The following is a 15,423-nucleotide window of genomic DNA, read 5'->3' on the forward strand; positions in this document are numbered from 1 at the left end:
CATCAAGACAGCTGAACACAGGTGGACCCGTCACTCTCCGGTCAAGGTCTCTGAAGCCTCAGAGATTTGCACATCTCAGCTGGAGGAGAAGGCCGGGAGGCCGTGACTGACACTCTGCAGGAGTGGGCCGGAGCAGTAGCCAGTGCTTCGACATCAGAGGAAGCCCTGCGTGCCGACCCACAGACCATCTGCTGAAATAGTCTCTATGGGTATCCCTCCTCTAGAATCTCCACTCACTGGGGCGCTAATACTTGCAGCCATTGTTTCACGTTAAGTAGTTTCTGTGTCGTCAATTGCCACAGGTGGTGCAGAAGACAACGGGAAAATTAGACTAGCTAATTAGATCACACTATTAAAACATTTTCCTTAATAATTCTACTTTTATATGGTCAGCTAAGTTTAGGCCAGCAGTGGGAGAATCAATTTGCAGCCTTAGGAGAAGAAGTAGCAAAAGTTTTGAACCTTAGCAATTGCTGGCTCTGTGGAGGGCCAGGAGGATCTGAAGAGTGGCCATGGTTGGCTAGCCCAGCTGAACCTAAATGGTGGGTCAATGGGAGGGCCACAATGGCATGGGATTTGGGGCCAAAGAAGGAAGTCCATGGCCACTTCATTCTTCTCCAACAGGCACTTATTGCCTAAACAGGACAGGGCGGGTCTATGTAGGAAAAGGCGTTTGTCAATTGACTTTCTCTCTGGCTTTAAGCAATTGGGTTTGGCCCTCCAATTGCCCTCCTTACAATTGTTCCAAATATCAAAACAATTGCAATCAAATACCTGTTCAGCTCACTAATGGTAGCTGCGTAAGGTGTTCTTACGAAAAATATTTGGAAGCCTGTAAAGCAATGGGGAGGGACAAGGGGTTTTTTTGACCATCTATTTTTAAGCTGTCCCCACAAAAACTCCACAAGTAGAAGACATGTTGTTTGTGATTATCAGTGGGAATGGCAACACCGGATTGGAACTCAAAGCCTTTTAGTGAGTTCTGCTCCAAATCCAACCAAGCAACTTGCAGATGTAAATGTAGATGGGAACCCTGTGTGGGAGCTTGGAAATGCAAATACTGTGACCCTTATGGTGGGGCAGCTATTGTTGGAGGACCGTTAGGCCCAGGAATCCTGCTGTATTTTGACCCGCCAATTGATGACCAAGGGTAGGAAGGCCCCTTTGCTAATGGAACATGGGCTTTGAAAGGACATTATTGGATTTGTGGCCAACATGCTTAGCTCAGGTTACCTCCAAACTGGTCAGGGATATGGTATATCCCTGGGGTATATTAGACCATTGTTCTTTTTGCTACTACAAATTCAGGGAAATCGCTTAGGAATCAAAATCTGTGAGGATTTAATTAGAGAAAAGCAGTCAGCTGAGGCAGCCTTGGCTGCAGGGAGCACCCCAAAACGGGGAAAAGATGAATGGCCACCAGAACAAGTTACGCAACACAATGGACCAGCCCCTTGGAAACCTAAGGAATTAATCCCAGATGCCTGGGAACCCATTTATCATTTCAATGAGATAATTAGGTTACAAGCTGTCTCAGAAATAATTACCAACCAGCCAGCCACAGCTCTTGACCGTCTTGCTGAGCAACCCACTTCAATGAGGAAAGTGGAATCTTCAACATTGGATGGTATTAGATTATCTGTTAGCAGAAGAAGGAGGAGTTTGTGGGAAATTCAATGACTCGAGCTGCTGTTTGCAAGCAGAGGACAGCGGAAATGTGGTCAAACAAATAACAAAGGAAATAACCTCAGCTCATGGACCTGTCCAAGTGTTGAAAGGATGGTAATGGGACATGTTTTCATGGTTAACTGGCCAGCTATGGGCTAAATGAATACCATTTCTCCTCTTATATGCTATAGCATCTCTAATCTTTTGAGCATGCGTGACACCATGCTGGGTGCAGCTCTTTCAGCAGGTGGTCAAGGGGATGCCGCTAGCAGCCATGCCTACCTGATCCAGAAAGGACTACAAAAGGACAGAAAAGGATGTCACTGCAAATAATAGCAAAAGCCAAGAAGGCTCAAGAAGAAGAAATTAAATCAATGGTAATTAAGGTTTGTAAAGACAAATACAGATCAAATAAAAAGAGGAGGGATTAAAAGGAAGGAGCTGGATGAGTCTTTACAAACAGACCGTGTGAATTGGCCTGTAGACAAGGCTAGGAACTTATGGGGAGTGAAGTAACAGAAGAAACTATTAGTTCTCTAGAACTGTTACGAATCATCAGAGACTGTTGATTAATCCAGGGCGTGTTAAATTCCTGAACCTAGAGCAAGGCAACAAAGACTTAATAGAATTAGGAATGGGGTTTTTTTCTTCCTTTTCGATGCCAAAAGGGGGGGGTGCATATTAGAGGGGGACTTAGAGTAGGCAGTTCTGGAAGTCTGTATCTGCCGAATACCTCAGCCAGTGGGGAAAAGGGTGCTGTGGCCAGGAACTTGACATCAAAAGGGGGCTGCATCCCGCAACCGTTTGACAGACCCCAGGGGAAAAGCCCCATGGACTCTCCCTGTCGTCGAAGAATGTTGCAGGACTCCTCTGTCTCCTTTTCGGACATAAACCTCAGGCATCGTGGATTAATTTTCCCTAACGGCAGCGACCTGCTGCGTGCTCTCCGTGCTCCTCCCCAGCCCCCCGGCAGGTGTAAAATAGTTCCCGGCGGCTCCCACCGCGCGTTACAGACGGCTGCATGGTCCCGGGGCTGCCCGCAGTGCTCCCCTGCCCCGCATGGGCTGCCCGCGGGCTGCGGAGCCACCTCGCCACCGGCGCGGCCAGGGCCGGGGCCCTTCTCGACAGCAGCCGAGGGGCTGCGGAGCGGGCGGCTGCGGGACGATCAGCCATTTTATGCCGCGCGGTGCTGCCGCCTCCATCTAGTGCTCCATCGCGCCGCCGGCCGACCCCGCCTGGCGCGTTCACGCTCGGCCGCGCTCGCCGCCCGCCCAGCCTCGCCGGAAGCTCTCCGGCCCGGGCCGTGCCCCGGCTCCGCCTGCGGTTCGGCAGGGCCCGGCCGCACGCGTGCTGCGTGGCTCGGAGCACCCGCGTTGCGCCGCAGGCCACGGGGAAGGCGGGGCGGGGCGGGCCGGCGCCATCGTGGTAGCGCGAGGAGAGGAGCGCCCGGGCGGGGCGGCGAGTGGCGCGGCGGTGAGCGCTTCTGCTTCCTGTCGCTCGGCGGCCGCCCTCGGCAGGTGCCGTGTGACCCCGCGGAGCGGCGGGGCCGGCCGGGCGGTGCGCGGCGAGGCTTTCGGCCAGCGGCGGCCGCAGCGAGAGGCTGCTGGCACTGCCCGTGCCGGTGGAGAGAGCGGGGATCCGAGGCCGGCCTTCCTAGGGTAACGAGGGGTGGCCGCCTTTGCCGCGCTGCCTAAGACGCAGGGCCCCGATCCAAGCAAACACGACACTTTTTATTTCCACATATTAGGAATATCCAAAATACAAATGCATATTCGTAACATTAACACCTCCCATTCTCCGCTTCATATGGAAATGAGTTTAAATGTCATTAAGCATGCATAGTGTGTGTCCTGAATGGAGTCAGTGGTCTTGAATTGGGTCAGTGGTCCCAAGAAAGATGAAGTAACTCATCTTCCTCATTTTGGCCTTTTTGCCTTTTTGAACTTTAACAATCCGAATTACTTTAGTGACCTCTTAAGTTTCCTCTTGCGTGACTTTTGAACGGGTTCCCACCAAGGGAGGAAATTGGTAATTGTCCTTGTTCCCTACACCAACTTATCAAAGTTTCTATTCCTCGTTCTAAGCACAGCTAAGCAAACATGCAAATGACAGATCATCAGTTATTTGGTAATCACATCTTAAAACCCCTTTCAGGTCCAGCTCTCTTAACTATTTTCATTAACTCTCACTGGGCCCAAATTCCTTCCTACTCTAACTAATCTCAACACAGCTAGCCTATAACTAAAATCTTTATAGTTCTTCTAAATCTATCTTTCACTCTGAAGAGGAAAGGCTGCAAGGAAAAGGCAAGGCAAGGTCAGTGAAAGCTTCTGTCCTGGCACATTTAGCAGTGTGAAGCGGAACCGCTGTTTGCTTTCCCTAAGGACTCTACGACACTGAGAGCATGTGCTTTTACATGGAGCTGAGAAGTGTGGAGATACAGCTAGAAAGCAGAAGTGAGAGCACTGCTAAACTCATGTCAGAAGTGGACGCGCTAACGCTGCTAGGCCGCAAACCATGGCAGGCAGTACGGCCTACCAGGAAATAGCTAGTATAAGGGAACGGCATGCTTGCTGTCGGTTAATGCTAGCTTGTAGTTTTGCAATGTTATTAAGAAACATAGATGTGGTTGTTATAGTGATTGCTGCTTATATAAGAATCTATTTTTAGTTACTGCTGAAAGGGTATACTCAGCTCTGTATCAATAAAATCGGCTTCTTGCATCCGAGCAATCTGCCCCGTCTCTTCCATCGCCGACCACCACAGGACAGAGAAGGAAAGTGAGAATCACCCGTATGTTGGGGTTTTAGTAGTTCTCCTTTTATTTTTTGGGGGTTTTTTTCTCTTAAGGAGCTTTCCCCCATACGCTAGGAGACAATAACGACTGGACACTTAAGAGAGACAAAAGAAGTTGTCACCGCTCAGGGGAGGGATGCAGCTGGCTACTCCCTTTAGCTGAGGTGTCTTGTGAGGGCAGAGATACAGTGAACTTTGGACTGGCAAAACGGGGTTGCATGCAGCCCCCAGCTCTTGTTCTCTCAAGCATTCGGAGGGGAGAGAGGCTGCGGTGGCTGTGGGGAGAATTGGTCACCACTGCAGGATTCCGTCTCCTGCTGCCTTTCTTCTACCGTGAGTGCAGCTCTGTTCGTAAGAGCGGCCGTTGCATTGGAACCTTCTTAACAGTCTACCTTCACTAAAAGAGGGACTCTTCACCATCTGCTCGGGTGCCTCAGGTGAGAAACCCCGGCATCCCGAGCCTGCCTTTCCCTGCCCCGCTCAGAGCAGGGCCGCTGCTGCCCCACCCCACCCCCCCCCCCCCCCTTCTTTGCCACTGCTCCGAGTTTTCTATTCTATAGGAATAAAATCCCATATAAACACATGAATAGATTGAAGAGATTGACTGATAATATGGGTTTATTTACGAGCCTGATTGGCGCATTTAAGGCCTGATTGCCATACTACTCACAAACTACTATTAAATGTAACTCACTTTCAAATTTCTAAGAGTAAAATATGTATTTGCACTGTATTCAAAACTGCATGGCAAATTATTTCAGATATTATGGACAAAATGATGCGATAATCATCACATAATAAGAATTTGAAAAGTCAAGTAGGCAAGAGAAAACTGCTGGGATTTTGTCTGCCCGCATTCTGGACCACGGCTGTGTGAAAATGGTCTGTGAGCCAGGTGCAAAGGTGCACAGCAGGAACAGCACTGTCACCTAATAAACACCCCAGGTTTCTTTATTAATGACTCCCAGGAGTAGAAGAATGTGTCAAGTTTCCTACAGAGATCCATTTGGAGAGGAGAAATGTTTGGAGAGGAGCAAAATCACAGGAGTTCCCACTGTAGGCTATATCCCCGTTTCCTTGTATCCTTTCACTGCAGAAACCCATCTGATCCTGACTATTTGAATTCCAAGGACACACCAAACCACTTGCACGCACATCTGCTCACTGAGCCTGAGAAATGTGTTCTAGAGAAAAGGAAATGAGAAGGACCAGTGTAGATACAAAAATGCTGCTAGCGAGGATTTTCTTGCTATTTTCTAAGTCCGTGAGAGACTTTTCTCTCTCACAGAAGAGGGAGCAGAGTATGGAAACGACCAAGCCACCTGCAACCTTGAAAAGTCTTGTTTATGGTATAGTAGAAAAATATTTTGACAATGGATCTTTTAGGATTTTAGCCAATCACCCCAAGGGGTGGCTGATCCTTTGTCCAAATAGATTATGAAGAAGAAAGTCTGTAAAAGAGTTTGTAAAATAATTAAATGAATAAATCTTGCTGCACAATTCCTGCCTGCTGGATCTTCTCTCCTCCTCCTCCCTATGGCTGCGCGACATGATGATATAGCCTAGGGCCCAGGCCTGCGGTAATAGACCAGGATTACAAGTGAACTGCAACACGAGCAGCTAACACATTCCTCCTGTGATAAATGAGTGAACGATAAATATTGTCTTTCCCATATATGATTTTAACATTTAGAAGTGATCATGTACTATGTAGAAACAGGTAAAATACAGTTAAGTAAAAACAAGACTAGAGTAAATTGTAACTTCGAAAGAGTGGCAACATGTTGGGAAACGTCGTAATAAACACGTGATAATAAATGTCCTTTAAGTTGAGAAATGACAGAGGTAGAAACCCAGACATCTTAAAGAAACAAAGAAGATGAACCGCATGCATCCCAGGAAGTCTGTTATCTCATCAAAACTCACACCTCCCAAAGAATCTGTCGACTACAAATTAGGTTGGAGACTGAGGAGGCACCGGAGCGGGGTGCCTGCCTTCAATTCTGGAGCTATCCAGAGGACCGAGGCGGCAGCGTGCTGGCGTGCGCTGGCACAAGGGGGCACAGACAGGAGGGGGGGAAAAGTTGAGTGAAGTGTAAATTACTTTCTGGGCTTAAGGACTATGTTTAAAAAGTACTTAAGTTCACAGTAACATGAATGGAGCCACGCCTCTAGCAATATTGCTAAGTGCTCCCGCGCTGTGATATGCCTTTGTTCTACTAACAAATGTTCAATATTACGCTGCTGAAAATTCCGCTTGTGAATTCATCTTTCTCACATCTTCCCTTAAAATCAGTTCTAAGAATTTAGTGTGAAATACATTTAGGCTTGGTCCACAGGAATTTTAGTTCAAATAAACACATCTCAATGTTTTCCATCTTTCCCATTAAAGGCTATTGGTTTTGGCTCATTCTTTTGGCATTTTGCCAGCCATATGCTCAATGCTATTTCCTTAGGAATGAAAGCTGCAGCATGATATTACAAAGTGTTTGGTGAAACCTTTACCATGACTCTCAAGTCGCAACATGCCAGATCATCACTGGTTTGCAAAGCTGCTTGAAGATAGAAGGAAAGCGTCAAAGGTTTATGCATGAATCAGCATCCCCTTGTCACAACGTCATGCTGTAGTGATCCCTGCAGAGCTCTAAGACTGGATTTAAAAGAGAAAAGCTCAACACTGGCTCTTGAGTCAGCAGGTTGAAACATCCAAGATTGTACATCTATTACTTCTGTGCTAAAACGACTGTATGAAAACGTGTTACCATGATGGCAGTTTTATAGTACTCCATAGGAGACACCTCTTTAAATGACTCTGATATCCTTTCAGTGCTAAAATTGAGAAGGGGGTTGATCCATAGTTTACTCATGTAAACACGAGGGAACTACTAAGAGACAGCAAATGTTAATCACAAAACCTAAGCAGCAGCACTTGCCTTAATCTTGTCAAGATAAGAGGAACAGGATCTTTTGAAAACCAGCACAGAGATCGCTGAATCATCCGGTGAAGAACTGTGCATGCTCCAGAAAGAAAGGTAAAAAGTGCATTGTGACGGAGACTACTGATCTTTATCAGAAAGACCCCCGAGGAAGAAGGGCAGCCTTCCTCAGTGCGACCACCTGGCTACACAGCGCATGCGTGGCACGTCTGCTAATGATATCAATGACTTCCGAGAAGTAATTTCTAGAACTACTCCTATCCCAAGGAATGTGATGAATATTCAAAAAATTTACACGTAATGCTGGACTGTATGGAGTGCTCTGCGTGGGTGTGTTAGGAGGAGCGATCCCCCACGCACCCAGCGCCAAATAAAGCAAATACCCGCTTCTCTGACTCTGTCTCTGAAGCATCTCTAGGCCTGGTTTTGGGCAATTCAAAATAGGTGAATACACATTACAACTACCCCTGAAGTTGCTCTGTAGGCAGATTTAAGAGGAAAGGATTTCATCTTCATCACTCTCCTTCTTTCTTGTTTTGACAGAATTAAGAACTTGTAAAAAATCTGATATCACTGATGCTCACCACCCCTCCAATTAGACTACGCTCACTTACACTGTGCTGAGGACAACAAAGTCCAGAGCTTTGGCTATCTCCCGCTTCTGCCCTAGGAATTGCTTCCAGTGCTGTACCTTTGCTCCAGCTGCGAAACCAAACCAGCAGAACCAAGGAAGTTCTCTCTGAATGAACCAAGATTTCTCTAGAAGGCGACAACGGCAGTCATGGCAGTGAACACTGCTCTTCACTGGGCCATTCCTCTGAAAAAAGACATGCACCACCTCTCAACCTAAACCGTTAAGCCTCCTGGTGATGCTGACTGACAAAGTGTCCAAATGCAGTTAGATTCCAACAGCTACTTCCAATGACCTGGCAACAGAGCTTTGCAGACTTGCAACAGTGCAATAAACTAAAGGGGCTATGTTTCATGGCTGTTTTTCAAACATCATTGATTTATGTCCCTATGCTGGGTTAAGTGAAGGTGGCCCGTCCACCTTGATCAAAGTCAGCAGAATTTTGGCCCAATCTGCTGTTATGCAACACATCATGGAACGATCTCTTGGTGTTGATGCAAAATTCCCACTGAAGTGCCAGTCGCTGCATGACTTAAGGCTACCTACTCGCAGAGTGTCCACTCCACTGCCACACCCATTTTCTGGCCACCTTTAAATGACTGGGCACTCTTACTTTTTCAAACATTCCTCAGGGGTATGTGACCACCATCTTCTCCTTTCTGAAGTTCAGGAGCCTAATTTAAAAGTAGTACTAGCAATACCAGTTTATCCAAAATCCATTTGCGCCATCAACAAACTCCGAGCAAGCGCTGAGAATTAGTTTCAAGACTTTTACATATTTTTACAGTGGGCTTTTTGTTTGCTTCTTTGTTTTTAAAGTAGATGGAGTAGTCCGCTGTTTCCCTGAGGCTACCGGGGGTGCAAGCAGGCAGGCAGAGCCCTGGCGTGGGCGGCACAGGGGACCCCAGGCGCTGACGGCTGCCACCGGCGTGCGCCAGGTCGGGACCGGCAGGCAAGGCTGCGCCCCGCGTCTGCCACAACACCTGCAGCTTCTGCAGCCTGAAACACAGCTGGCTCAGGGGTTTAAATCAAGAGCCAAAATATCTTGCTGGTCAATTTGGGGCAGAGAAAGGTCATCACTTCTAGCATGGCATAAGCCTGCCACTACATTTCTGTGAAGGACAATCACCTTGTTGGAGTGAAACTCCTGGGTAAAATACTGAAGCGCTTTCAGATTCATATTAGCCGACATTTCGGTGACCTTCTTTTATACCTGCCTTGCTTCATACTGCTGGTTTTGGGCACAAGTTCTTTGTACACTATCCTGGAAATTAAAAAAATCAGAAACAACACCCACCCCTCCCCCACCACCACCCCTTCCCCAGCCACAACCCTAACAAAACCAACCTCCAGAATGTTCAGGATTTCAAATGAGAACAAGCATAGATGGGACAAAAAAAGAAGGATCCTCCTTAGACATTTGTGCATGCAGTGCCCTGCAAGCAACTAAGTTCTACTTCTCGTACACCAAATACCTGTCTTCGGAACTCCTTGTTCTCCATTCAAACCCTTCTGGGAGGGTAATCGAGGAGATACTCTACATATTTTTAGCACATGTTGCACTAGGCAATTAAATCCAGTGCACAGCATTACTTGACTAACTGAGGCGGTGACAAGGTCAATTAAGACCTGTTCATATCTTAATTTGGAGCTCTTCCAACTGCTTGAAAAGTGAAGCCTTGGACATTGAAGGTTCAGACTAAGGAGAATCCAAAACGTGGACAGCATCTCCCTTCTGCTGGAAGCCTTGAAGTTCACCACTGCACTCTGCAGCCTACACAGATCATCTGAGTACTGTAAAAGTTCTCCAGGGAAGAACAAGAACAAGGCTAATGCTTGCACACAAACGCTGACCAAAAGCACTTGATGCTCTTGGACAAAAAGATGTAACCTTCACTTTTGGAAAGACAAGGTGACTATGGTTGTCTCTACAGTACTCGTAGGAAAAAATCCCTCAAGTTTTGTAAAACCTCTTTTCAGGGCTTTGTTAACTTCATTTTTGTTAAGAATTGGGGAACGCAGAGAGACCTGTCACTTTTTTGCAAAATGCCATAGAAACTGCTACACTCACCTCAACAACAGTCCAAATAACCTTCTCTGCAAATACTGACCATATGCAGTTCTGGTTGATACTAACCCCCATTACCTAAGAAAAGGAACAACTCGGCAAGCTGTTTGCAAAGATGAACAACTTAGCACGATTGCGGCTGATGACATGCCCTGACCTTTTCTGCCTTCAGCTGTGGGTGCCGTACCCTCCTACCCTCACACATGCCATTCAAAGCTCCTGGCGTGGAGCTCTTGCACCACCTATGACAGCAACTGTGCCAAGCCGCCACCCTTCTTCAGCACCATCGCACCTACTACAAGGTAGCTGAATCAGAGGGAAAAGGACGTCGCCAATGGAGGCAAGTTGCTCCCCCTGACAGCTAAGCTCCAACTTTGGTGTCCCTTGTGTCCTCCCCAGGACGGGCGGGAAAACGCCTCGGCGGAGCGCAGCGCTGGGCGGGAGCGGCCGGCAGAGCACCGAGCGCGCTCCCCACTCCCTCCCGCCCGCGCCGCTGCGGAGACCTCGGGTTCACCGGAATCGGCCACGTGCTGCACGGAGGGCAGCGCGGCAAAGGCGGTCGCCCCTCGTTACCCTAGGAAGGCCGGCCTCGGATCCCCGCTCTCTCCACCGGCACGGGCAGTGCCAGCAGCCTCTCGCTGCGGCCGCCGCTGGCCGAAAGCCTCGCCGCGCACCGCCCGGCCGGCCCCGCCGCTCCGCGGGGTCACACGGCACCTGCCGAGGGCGGCCGCCGAGCGACAGGAAGCAGAAGCGCTCACCGCCGCGCCACGCGCCGCCCCGCCCGGGCGCTCCTCTCCTCGCGCTACCACGATGGCGCCGGCCCGCCCCGCCCCGCCTTCCCCGTGGCCTGCGGCGCAACGCGGGTGCTCCGAGCCACGCAGCACGCGTGCGGCCGGGCCCTGCCGAACCGCAGGCGGAGCCGGGGCACGGCCCGGGCCGGAGAGCTTCCGGCGAGGCTGGGCGGGCGGCGAGCGCGGCCGAGCGTGAACGCGCCAGGCGGGGTCGGCCGGCGGCGCGATGGAGCACTAGATGGAGGCGGCAGCACCGCGCGGCATAAAATGGCTGATCGTCCCGCAGCCGCCCGCTCCGCAGCCCCTCGGCTGCTGTCGAGAAGGGCCCCGGCCCTGGCCGCGCCGGTGGCGAGGTGGCTCCGCAGCCCGCGGGCAGCCCTTGCGGAGCAGGGGAGCACTGCGAGCAGCCCCGGGCCGCGCAGCCGTCTGTAACGCGTGGTGGGAGCCGCCGGGAACTATTTTACACCTGCCGGGGGGCTGGGGAGGAGCACGGAGAGCACGCAGCAGGTCGCTGCCGTTAGGGAAAATTAATCCACGATGCCTGAGGTTTATGTCCGAAAAGGAGACAGAGGAGTCCTGCAACATTCTTCGACGACAGGGAGAGTCCATGGGGCTTTTCCCCTGGGGTCTGTCAAACGGTTGCGGGATGCAGCCCCTTTTTTATGCCAAGTTCCTGGCCACAAGGCCCTCTTCCTTTTCCCCACTGGCTGAGGTATTCGGCAGATACAGACTTCCGGAACTGCCTACTCGATGCCCTCCTCTAATATGCACCCCCCCTTTTGGCATCGAAAAGGAAGAAAAAGAAACCATTCCTAATTCTATTAAGTCTTTGTTGCCTTGCTCTAGGTTCAGGAATTTAACACGCCCTGGATTAATCAACAGTCTCTGATGATTAGTAACAGTTCTAGAGAACTAATAGTTTCTTCTGTTACTTCACTCCCCATAAATTCCTAGCCTTGTCTACAGGCCAATTCACACGGTCTGTTTGTAAAGACTCATCCAGCTCCTTCCTTTTAATCCCTCCTCTTTTTATTTGATCTGTATTTGTCTTTACAAACCTTAATTACCATTGATTTAATTTTTTCTTCTTGAGCCTTCTTGGCTTCTGCTATTATTTGCAGTGACATCCTTTTCTGTCCTTTTGTAGTCCTTTCTGGATCAGGTAGGCATGGCTGCTAGCGGCATCCCCTTGACCACCTGCTGAAAGAGCTGCACCCAGCATGGTGTCACGCATGCTCAAAAGATTAGAGTTGCTATAGCATATAAGAGGAGAAACGGTATTCATTTAGTGTTGGGGTCTCCCCCCCCTGCCATGGAGCCCTGGGAGATGGGCCCTGGGCGAGAGACACGGGGTTTCCCTGCCCCTGGTCAGCTTCATTCCCCATTGGTTGGTTTGTGTTCCCCGGTGTGGCCAAGGACCCTCGGGTCCCGTGACTGGGGGAGTTCCTGAGCAGAGCCCCGGCCATGCGGCTGGAGAAATAAAGACCTCCGAAACATCTACCACCAATCTGTCCATATATACTTCTTTTCCACGGGATTCCTGGTTTGATATAGGCGTGTTACAGTAATCCCTGCTGTAACAATTTAGCCCATAGCTGGCCAGTTAGCCAGGAAAACATGTCCCATTACCATCCTTTTAACACTTGGACAGGTCCATGAGCTGAGGTTATTTCCTTTGTTATTTGTTTGACCACATTTCCGCTGTCATCTGCTTGCAAACAGCAGCTCGAGTCATTGAATTTCCCACAAACTCCTCCTTCTTCTGCTAACAGATAATCTAATACCATCCAATGTTGAAAATACCGCTTTCCTCATTGAAGTGGGTTGCTCAGCAAGACGGTCAAGAGCTGTGGCTGGCTGGTTGGTAATTATTTCTGACACAGCTTGTAACCTAATTATCTCATTGAAATGATAAATGGGTTCCCAGGCATCTGGGATTAATTCCTTAGGTTTCCAAGGGGCTGGTCCATCGTGTTGCGTAACTTGTTCTGGTGGCCATTCATCTTTTCCCCATTTTGGGGTGCTCCCTGCAGCCAAGGCTGCCTCAGCTGACTGCTTTTCTCTAATTAAATCCTCACAGATTTTGATTCCTAAGCGATTTCCCTGAATTTGTAGTAGCAAAAAGAACAATGGTCTAAGATATACACTATATCCCTGACCAGTTTGGAGGTAACCTGAGCTAAGCATGTTGGCCACAAATCCAATAATGTCCTTTCAAAGCCCGTGTTCCATTAGCAAAGGGGCCTTCCTACCCTTGGTCATCAATTGGTGGGTCAAAATACAGCAGGATTCCCGGGCCTAACGGTCCTCCAACAATAGCTGCCCCACCATAAGGGTCACAGTATTTGCATTTCCAAGCTCCCACACAGGGTTCCCATCTACATTTACATCTGCAAGCTGTTTGGTTGGATTTGGAGCAGAACTCACTAAAAGGCTTTGAGTTCCAATCCGGTGTTGCCATTCCCACTGATAATCACAAACAACATGTCTTCTACTTGTGGAATTTTTGTGGGGACAGCTTAAAAATAGGTGGTCAAAAAAACCCCTTGTCCCTCCCCATTGCTTTACAGGCTTCCAAATGTTTTTGGTAAGTGTGGTAAGAACACCTTACGCAGCTACCATTAGTGAGCTGAACAGCTATTTGATTGCATTTGTCTTGATATTTGGAACAATTGTAAGGAGGGCAATTGTGGGTCCAAAGCCAATTGTTTAAAGCCAGAGGGAAAGTCAATTGACAAACGCCTTTTCCTACATAGACCCGCCCTGTCCTGTTTAGGCAATAAGTGCCTGTTGGAGAAGAATGAAGTGGCCATGTGTTGGGGAGGATGAAAGTTTGGTAAGAAAGTTTCACAGGTATGTCGGCTTGGCAGAAAGGTCTGTGAATGTAGAAGCTGGGGATGAGGTAGAAATGGAAGCAAGTTTTGATATAGAATAAAAGATGTTTTGCTGAAACAGTGATCGCTGAGTAACTGAGAAGGCAAAGGTTGGAGATGAGTTGGAAGGAGATTTTTAGGAGCAGGACAAAGGTATGTGATTACAAACAAAGACATGTTTTTCACCAAGTAAGTAAGTCTCAAGAAGAGCATAAGTCAATAGAAAACGTGTCTTTACCAAAAAGAAAGATATGGCAGGCAAACAAGAAATGTTGATGTAGCAAGAAGAAGAAAGGTCTAAGAATTCTCCACTGTAAGCTGAAATTGTAACTTACTTACTCTTGTGATTGGATAATAATGACTAGAATATGGTGATGGTAGTAGCTATGATAGGCTATAGGCAAATGTAAAGGTATTGGGTATGGTGCTTATTGGTTGTTATGTGTTAAGATACTCTGCAAAGAAAAGTCTAGAATGCTTTGTAACTTGAACAGAAAGCGGCTTCAGGTATGCCTACAGCTGGAGCTGGCAGCTGTAGGGCTGGCTCTGGATACCCGCTCCCTGAACTGCTGTAACTTCGCCTATGCAAGAAACAGCTTTCAAGAGAGCCACCTGAAGTCCAGACATCCTTCGTGAAACCTTCTCCTATAGCCATGGACTTCCTTCTTTGGCCCTTTGGTCCTAGTATGGACCTCATGTCGGGTGTTGAGCCACCACTTAGGTTCAGCTGGGCTAGCCAACCATAGGCACTCTTCAGATCCTCCTGGCCCTCCACAGAGCCAGCAATTGCTAAGGTTCAAAACTTTTGCTACTTCTTCTCCTAAGGCTGCCAATTGATTCTCCCACTCCTGGCCTAAACTTAGCTGACCATATAAAAGTAGAACTAGTAAGGAAAATGTTTTAATAATGTGATCTAATTAGCTAGTCTAATTTTCCCGTTGTCTTCTGCACCACCTGTGGCAATTGACGACACAGAAACTACTTAACGTGAAACAATGGCTGCAAGTATTAGCGCCCCAGTGAGTGGAGATTCTAGAGGAGGGATGCCCATAGAGACTATTTCAGCAGATGGTCTGTGGGTAGGCACGCAGGGCTTCCTCTGATGTCGAAGCACTGGCTACTGCTCCGGCCTACTCCTGCAGAGTGTCAGTCACGGCCTCCCGGCCTTCTCCTCCAGCTGAGATGTGCAAATCTCTGAGGCTTCAGAGACCTTGACCCGAGAGTGACGGGTCCACCTGTGTTCAGCTGTCTTGATGGCTGTTTCTGTCGTCAGTGACACTTGGAATGGGCCACGCCATTTCACCGCCACTGGTGCTTCTTTCTACTCCTTAACTAGGACTCAATCTCCTGGTTGGAGGTTACAAGCAGCAAAGTCCAAAGGTGGGGCTTGTGCCAGCTGAGCTTCCTGTTGAAGGGGTTTCACAAGAAGCAGTATCCTGGCCACAGATGGTTTTAAATATACATCACTTACCTCTACTCCCCCACTAGGTTGAGACTTAGCCGGGTAATTCGTAACAACGACGGAAAGGGGGATAACGGAATCTCTCTTCTGGGTCGGGCTCTCATTCTCGCCAAAGCCAATGTCCAAAGCCCTAGCCATGGCATCTTGGTTTCTATTACCAGCTTCAAAAGGTGTTTCTTTCTCTATTCATTGTTTTCT

The sequence above is a fragment of the Corvus hawaiiensis genome, chromosome 24 (assembly GCF_020740725.1).
Source record: "Corvus hawaiiensis isolate bCorHaw1 chromosome 24, bCorHaw1.pri.cur, whole genome shotgun sequence".
Lineage (NCBI taxonomy): Eukaryota > Metazoa > Chordata > Aves > Passeriformes > Corvidae > Corvus > Corvus hawaiiensis.